Genomic DNA, 8283 nt, shown 5'->3' with positions numbered 1-8283 from the left:
GCTGTGCTCGGCCTCAGCTGTCTTCCCTGCCTCATGTGCCCTGCCAGCTACTTGGCAGTGGAGAGTCAGAAGGGCCAGAGAGTATCATGGAATCAAACATTGAAGCATTGCTGCCACAGCCTTTTTGCCCCTTTCTCAAGGCTGACAAAGAGGACGTCTGCTTCTGAACAGCTCCAGGGGTGCCTTTTGGAAGCTTCCTTCCCCAGGGATCCCCCACTCAGAGCTCTGATGAGGAGCAAGTGTGCGAGGGCGCAGGCAGGCTCCTCAAACAGTCAGATGTGCTCTCCGGGATGTAGGATGCTGTGCTGTCCTTCTCATGGTCCTTGGGGTCTCCTGAAGTTTTATACTGTTCCTAAGCCTCCATCCCTTGTTTGCTTTTTTTTTTTGTCTTTGTCTTTTTGCCATTTCTTGGGCTGCTCCTGTGGCATATAGAGGTTTCCAGGCTAGGGGTCTAACCAGAGCTGAGCCACTGGTCAATGCCAGATCTGAGCCGTGTCTGTGACCTACACCACAGCTCACAGCAAGGCTGGATCCTTAACCCACTGAGCAAGGCCAGGGATCACACCCACAACCTCATGGTTCCTAGTTGGATTCCTTAACCACTGAGCCACAACGGGAACTCTGGCTCCATCCCTTGGTGAGTGAAATCTCTTGAAAGGTGTTGTAGACTTTCTTAGGTTGGTAGGGTTGAGGATTGCTGGGCATCTTGCTAAGTGTTAGAGCTGTGAGGAGCTGCTGCAGGCAGAAAGGGGTGTTGTCATAGTCTTCACAGCTGGTGATGGAGCTGAGGAGGATAGGATGCGTTCGAGCACAGGCAGTGGGGCTGAGCAATTTTTTAAAACTTGACATATATTTGTGATATAACTTTTTATTGAAATGTAATTGATTTGCAGCGTAGTTTAGTTTCAGGTATAAGCACAGTGATTAGTTATTTGTGGGGTGTGTATGTGTGTATCTACATATCTATATATAGATTTTTTTATAGATTATTATGAAATATTCAATATAGTTCCTTGTGCTATATACAGCAGGTCTTCAGTTTTTTTTAAATTTTTTTATTTTTTTGTCTTTTTGCTATTTCTTGGGCCGCTCCCACATATGGAGGTTCCCAGGCTAGGGGTCGAATCGGAGCTGTAGCCACCAGCCTATGCCAGAGCCACAGCAACGCGGGATCTGAGCCACGTCTGCAACCCACACCAGAGCTCGTGGCAATGCCGGATCCTTAACTCACTGAGCAAGGGCAGGGACTGAACCCGCAACCTCATGGTTCCTAGTCGGATTCGTTAACCACTGCGCCACGACGGGAACTCTCTTCAGTTTTTTTAGATTCCACATAGAAGCGCTATTACATGACTTGACATAGTGTGTTAGTTTCAGGTGTATTACACAGGGATCTGACATGTGCATACATTCAGGGCTGAGTGAGTGATTGGACAGGGAGGAGATGGGAGAATTCTGTCATGACCAGCAGGTGCCTAGATGTGGCCGTGGCCAATGACTAACCTAGGAAAAGCAGAAGGGGGAAGCAGGGCTGTGTGTATGTGTGTCTCAGTGTTTCACACTTGTTTAAACTGCAGTCATGGTAGAAAATCACTGTGCATCCCTAGCCAGGACCTACATCTATGCACCGTGTCTGTGTAAGTGGTAGAGGCACACATGATGCTTACTGAGGGCAGGCCTTAGTCTGCATGTCCCTCCTGTATTTCCTCATTAATCCTCACAACCCGATGAGGTGTCACCACTTTCTCTCCTTTTCAAATGAGGAAATTCTGGCCCAGGGAATTTGTGGCTTTCCCAAGGCCTTACAGCAAACAAGTGGTAGAGCTGGGATTCGAACCCTGTCTCCCCAGGCCCAGCGTACCTGCTCTCTACCACCCCCCTGTTCACCATCATGGGAAAAATCGGTGCATCACAAAATAATACTTATCCTCATTCCATGGGATGCTTTCTCTTAGTTATTTCTATTTTATCCACAATCCACTACATTGATTTCTTGACTCTTATCCCTCTGCCTTTTTGGGAAACCCTGTTGTGTCCTACTTCCAAGTCAGCTTTTAGCCCCTCCCTCCCAGTGGCCACTCGCCAGATTCAGGCTCCTCATCACGGCCTACCTGGACGACTCCATCACTTGCTTTCCCCCTCCATCCAGTCTTTATGATGAGACTGAAGTAATTTGGAAAGCACCTTTTTCTTTTTGTCTTTTTAGAGCTGCTCCTGGGGCATATGGAAGTTCCCAGGTTAGGGGACAACTCGGAGCTGCAGCTGCTGGCCTACACCACAGCCACAGCCACACCAGATCGAAGCCTCGTCTGCAATCTGCACCACAGCTCATGGCAACACTGACTCCTTGACCCACTGATCAAAGCCAGGGATCGAACACGAGTCCTCATGGATACTAGTTGGATTCATTACCACTGAGCCATGACGGGAACTCTGGTAAAACACATTTCTAACCATATCATTCCCCTGATTTAAAATCCTCAAGTCCCCTCATTGGTTATCAGGGGCCAGTACTTGGTCCACTAGGATGATGGCTAAAGGTGTGAGTAACGCATAACTGTGTAAAGATTTCTGTGTTTTCTCAGGATGAGGATCTTCTGCAAGTAAATACTGTGGAGTAGACTTCCCAGTGAGAGTCACGAGAAAGCTGCACACCATCAAGTAAATGTGGCTTTGGCCAGAAGCCAGAGCCCAGTGGCATCAGAACCAGCTCCCAGCAGACGGCAGGGCTGAAAGCAGGAGACCTCACTGTAGGCACTGCTTTCCTTTCCTGCCCTCCTCTCTTTCTGGCCTGGACCCTCCTTGCAGTGTGTCCTGCACTCTTTGAAATGAAATGGACCCTCCCTTGTCACCTTTCTATCCATCAATGTCGTTTTCTGAACATTAAAAAAAATTACCTGGGAGTTCCCTTTGTGGTGCAGTGGAAAGGAATCTGACTAGTATCCACAAAGATGCAGGTTCAATCCCTGGCCTTGCTCAGCGGGTTGGGGTTCTGTTGTTGTTGTGAGCTGTGGTGTAGGTTGAAGACGTGTCTCAGATCCTATGTTGCTGTGGCTATGGCAATAGGCTGGGAGCTATAGCTCCAATTCAGTCCCAAGCCTGGGAACTTCCATATGCTGCAGGTGGGGTCCTAAAAAGCCAAAACAAAACAAAAAATGAAACAAAAAACCCCAACCCTATAGTAGTTTAGTAATCTGAATTTTTATGTGTATTTTTCTTCTTTATCTCCAGGGTATAGAAAGGTGCCTGGTAAATGTGTGGTAAGTATTTTTTTGAATGAATCACTGGGTGGCTGAAGTTAATTAGTTATTATATATGAGTTATTGGGGGGGGGGGGGGCTGCGTTCCAAGTCCAGTCTTCAAGGAGTTTCCCAAGCTGTATGTGATGAGTTTGCTAATCTTTGTGGAGAGTGTTCCTTTGCCTAGTCCCGTGGCACATGCCTCACTTGCACTGTCTCACTCAGTCCTCAGAACCCCCACCTGGATCAAGTGCTATCATTAGCCCCTTCCTACAGATGAGAAAACTGAGACTCAAAGAAGTGTAGTTAATTTGCCTCAGGTCGCCTGGCTAGAGAGGGGGCGGAGTTTCCCAATGGCTTTGACCTACGGTCCCTCCCTGCTTTTTATATCGGTCATGTCAATGAAATCCTAATTCTTCTATTTCACAACATTTTAAATAAGCACAAAGTGTCATCTTGTCCTTTAGAGGTGTCTAATTCTCACAGACTTGAGATGATTTTCAACTTGTTTTTTTCTAGTTTAAACTATGAAAATTAGCTTTTTACTTTTTCCAAATATAACATTCTATCCTTTATCAAATATGCTTTGTAGATACTAGACGGCAATTCTGATGCTCTGTGAACTACAGGGGGAGACTAAACTTTTTAGGACTCTGAGAGAAAGCAGAGCAGGTAAGCCCTGCATTAAGGCCAGGGATGGTTTCCTGGGTGAAAAATGCATTGGCCTTTGTGTAAGCTTGATGGAATATTGAGCTTGGCTCTCTGATTTCTGATTTTTTGCACTTTCTTGACTGGGGAAGTTTTCACAAAAACATATGCAACTTTAGGGACCAAAAAATGTACTTGCACAAAAATGTGCAAAACTTTAGGTACAATAATGTACGAAACTTTGGGTCAATTTTTAGCATCTTTTAAAAAATAGTGATCTTAAAAGTTTTGTTTGAGAAGAGGCAAGACACTAGCGATGGCTTGAAAACCACTGGGACATTTGGAGTGTTCTTACTGGCCTGTCTGTAGCTATTTCTAAGTAAGTATTTCATGATCAACTTGTGATTTGATTTCAGAATCTCAGGGTAAACCTTAGGCTGATCTAACCTGGTATTTCCTCACCCTGGACTTTTGCTGTGCGTGCTCAGGGTCAAATGTAATTAAACAGAAGCCCCTGCAGAGTGGCTGTTTCTTTGAACAGTACCGATATCCACTGACTGTGACTGAGGTGGGTGTCTGCATTCTTGCAGTAAAGGAGTTACTTGACTCACCTTTCTTCTTTTTCTCAGCTTCCCATAGATTGAAACCTCTCCTGTTAAAACCCATTTTAGACTTACATTCAGAGGTCACACTTCAGATGGGCAAGTATCCTTAACCTCAGTAATACAACATGGGCTAGATAACAATTGCTGCTCTTTTCCCCTTTTCTTTTTAAAGATGCTGTGTGTGTTTGCCCAAATGCACATAGCCTTCTAATGTATTTTCACTTCTACTGCAGTTACTATGAAGGAATTTAAAAGTTTTTGGTATGACTCTTCTTAGACATCCGTAGAGCTCCGATCCTAATTTTTTTTTGCTTTCCTTTTTTTCTTTTTCAGCCACACTGACAGCATATGGATGGAATCCAAGCTGCATTTGGGACCTATGCCACAGCTGCAGCAATGCCAGATCCTTAATCCACTGCACTGGGTTGTGGATTGAACCGGTGCCTCCACAGAGACAGGCTGGATCATCAACCCACTGCGCCACAGTGGGATCGCCAATCCTAAACCTCTGTAAAAAGAATTTAAGTTAGTTGCCAACCTTTCAAAAACAGGCATTTCATGAAAGTCTTTTTTAAATTAATGTATACTCGATTCACAATGTTGTGCCAATTTCTGCTGTTCAGCAAAGCGACTCAGTCTTACAAATATATGTATATGTATTTCCATCATGATCTATTCCAGGAGACTGGATAGAGTTCTCTATGCTGTACAGTAAGACCTTACTGTTTATCCATTTTAAATGTAATGGTTCGTATCTACTAAACCCCAAACTTCCAGTCCATCCTACTCCCTCCCCATTCCCCTTGGCAACTACCCGTCTATCCTCTGTCTGTGAGTCTGTTTCTATTCTGTAGATAGGTTCATTTGTGCCATTTATATGTATTTGGTCTTTTTGTGTTTTAGGGCCACACCAGTGGCATATGAAGGTTCCCAGGCAAGGGGTCGAATCGGATCTGTAGCCCCTGGCCTGTGCCAGAGCCACAGCAACATGGGGTCTGTACTGCATCTATGACCTACACCACAGCTCAGGGCAACGCCAGATCCTTAACCCACTGACCGAGGCCAGGGATCGAACCCGCATCCTCATGGATGCTAGTCGGGTTCGTTAACCACTGAGCCATGACGGGAACTCCTATTTGTGCCATTTTTTTGGATTCCACATGTAAGTCATATCATATGGTATTTGTCCTTCTCTTTCTGACTGACTTAGTAGGATAATCTCTAGTTGCACACATGAAAGTCTTGATTTCTGGTTTTGCTTGGAAATATCAGCTCTAGCTCCTACATGGCTGTAATAGAGCAGGCTGCCTCGTTTGGAGGGTCATGCCTTCACCAGCTCTGTCACCTCCCTGGTCCCTGCAATCAAGTTTTCCCCTCAAGTTCTGGTTGTGAATGTTTTCACAACCCTTTCCTCATGTCTTAGCCCTTCAAATTATGCAAAACTCTCCCAGAATCTTCCACTGTTTTCAATTGCTCTGACAGAGAAATTCAAGAGCCTTATTAGTAATTTGGGTCAGTGGAGTTCCCGTTGTGGCACAGTGGTTATCGAATCCGACTAGGAACCATGAGGTTGCAGGTTCGATCCCTGCCCTTGCTCAGTGGGTTAATGATCCAGCATTGCTGTGAGCTGTGGTGTAGGTTGCAGATGTGGCTTGGATCCTGCATTGCTGTGGCTCTGGCGTAGGCCAGCAGCTACAGCTCCGATTGGACCCTAGCCTGGGAACTTCCATATGCCACGGGAGCAAAAAGACAAAACAACCAAAAAAAAAAAAAAAAAACCAAAAAAAACCACCAGTAAAGTGGAAACTAAAGCCCCAAGGAGATACTCATGCAGCCACTAAGTTTAATAATATCAGGTGTTGGTCGCAATGTGGAACAACGAAAAAAGACAAAAGACAAAAATAATAATTCGGCTCAGAAAACATACTCAGAGGAGTTTCTGCTGTGGCACAACAGGACTGCCCCAGTGGATTGATGGTGTCTCTGCATCTCCGGGATGCAGGTTTGATCCTCAGCCTGGCACATTGGGTTAAGACTCTGGCGTTGCTGCAGCTGCGGCATAGATCACAACTGAGGCTCAGATCTGATCCCTGGCTTGGGAACTCCATATGCCATGGGGCAGGAAAAACAACAACAAACTGCTCAGAGAGGACAGCCTTCTTGGATGGTCAACGCAGACAACACAGCACCCATCAGAGGAAGTCAGCTGATCCTCCTCTTTTGCACAACCCCAGGGCTTCAGTCCTCCTCCTTGTGATCAGGTTCCCAATACACTGTCCACAGAAAAGAACAGCTCCCCCTTCCTTTCTCTCATAGAAATTGTCGCTAGAACCTCTTCAGGCTTTTCCATGTGCTGCCCTATTTGCTTTCTCTACAGTTTTGCTACCCTAAGTTTGTATATATTTGGTTAACATTGTGTCAAAGTGATTATCTGTAATGAACATGCTACTGCTTTGCTAGGACATGACCTTGAACTCTCATTGTAGAAATACATGAAGGTGGAGTTCCCGTCGTGGCGCAGTGGTTAACGAACCCGACTAGGAACCATGAGGTTGCGGGTTCGGTCCCTGCCCTTGCTCAGTGGGTTAAAGATCCGGTGTTGCCGTGAGCTGTGGTGTAGGTTGCAGACGCGGCTTGGATCCCGCATTGCTGTGGCTCTGGCATAGGCCGGTGGCTACAGCTCCGATTCGACCCCTAGCCTGGGAACCTCCATATGCCGCGGGAGCGGCCCAAGAAATAGCAAAAAGACAAAAAAAAAAATACATGAAGGCGACAGTGGAGACCTTCCATAATCCCCCCAACCCAAGATATGTTCAGAGTATTTTCCACTACAGATGAACAGGGAAAGGTATCACATGATAAAATATGCACATGAATATAATCCAAAGCCTGGCACATAAATAGTTCAATAGATTGTTGTTGAATTAATATATATACACTTTGAATAAATATATGTGGTAGCTTAACATTTGTTGAATGAATGAATCTATACTTCTATATATAAATATAGGTTTACATGTAATTTTAACAAGGTGAATAATTTATACAGGCTGTTGTGTGACTTGCTTTTTACCTCCTAGTAAATCATGGCTATCTTTCATGTCAGCATATCAAGTCTACTTTATTAGTTCTGATGGTATTATATTATTTTTCCCAAGGAAATTCTATTTTATTGAATCTACTCCCTACTGATGGTCCTTTTTTTTTTACCTCAGTGAATTTTATTATACTTACAGTTGTACAACCATCATCAGAATCTAATTTTTAGAATATTTCCATCCCCAACCCCAAGTCTGCACCCCCACCCCCAGCCTGTCTCCTTTGGTAACCCTAAGTTTAATTAATTTATTTTTTTTGTCTCTTTAGGGCCTCCCCCATAGCACATGGAAGTTCCTAGGCTAGGGGTCAAATAGGAGCTGCAGCTGCCAGCCTATGCCACATCCACAGAATGGCAGATCTGAGCCACATCTGTGACCTACCCCACAGCTCACAGCAACGTCGGATTCCCAGTCCACTGAGGAAGGCCAGGGATTGAACCCACATCCCCATCAAACAGGAGCTCCCCCTAAGTTTGTCGAAGTCTATGAATCCATTTCTATTCTGCAAGTAAGTTCACTGCATCCTTTTTTAAGATTCCACATATAAGTGATAGCATGTGATGTTTGTGTCTCCCCATCTAAATTCACAACGCATGATAATTTCTAGGTCCATCCATGTTGCAACAAGTGCCATGATTTCATTTTTTTTATGGCTGAATAATATTTCATTGTGTATATATGTACCACATCTTC

The 8283-nt window shown here is 44.9% G+C and overlaps 1 long non-coding RNA gene across 1 annotated transcript; it reads left to right on the top strand.

Annotated features, from left to right (window-relative positions):
- The first annotated feature begins 2357 nt into the window (after nt 1-2357).
- Nucleotides 2358-4819, top strand: LOC125126747 (uncharacterized). Its single transcript, XR_007134778.1, has 3 exons — nt 2358-2750; nt 3232-3260; nt 3832-4819. It is a non-coding gene; the product is annotated as an uncharacterized LOC125126747 (long non-coding RNA).
- The last annotated feature ends 3464 nt before the right edge of the window (nt 4820-8283 follow it).

Source organism: Phacochoerus africanus, chromosome 5 (genome assembly GCF_016906955.1).
Source record: "Phacochoerus africanus isolate WHEZ1 chromosome 5, ROS_Pafr_v1, whole genome shotgun sequence".
Taxonomy (NCBI): domain Eukaryota; kingdom Metazoa; phylum Chordata; class Mammalia; order Artiodactyla; family Suidae; genus Phacochoerus; species Phacochoerus africanus.
Note: the sequence above shows the minus strand (reverse complement) of the source record. Positions and strands in the feature narration are given on the sequence as shown.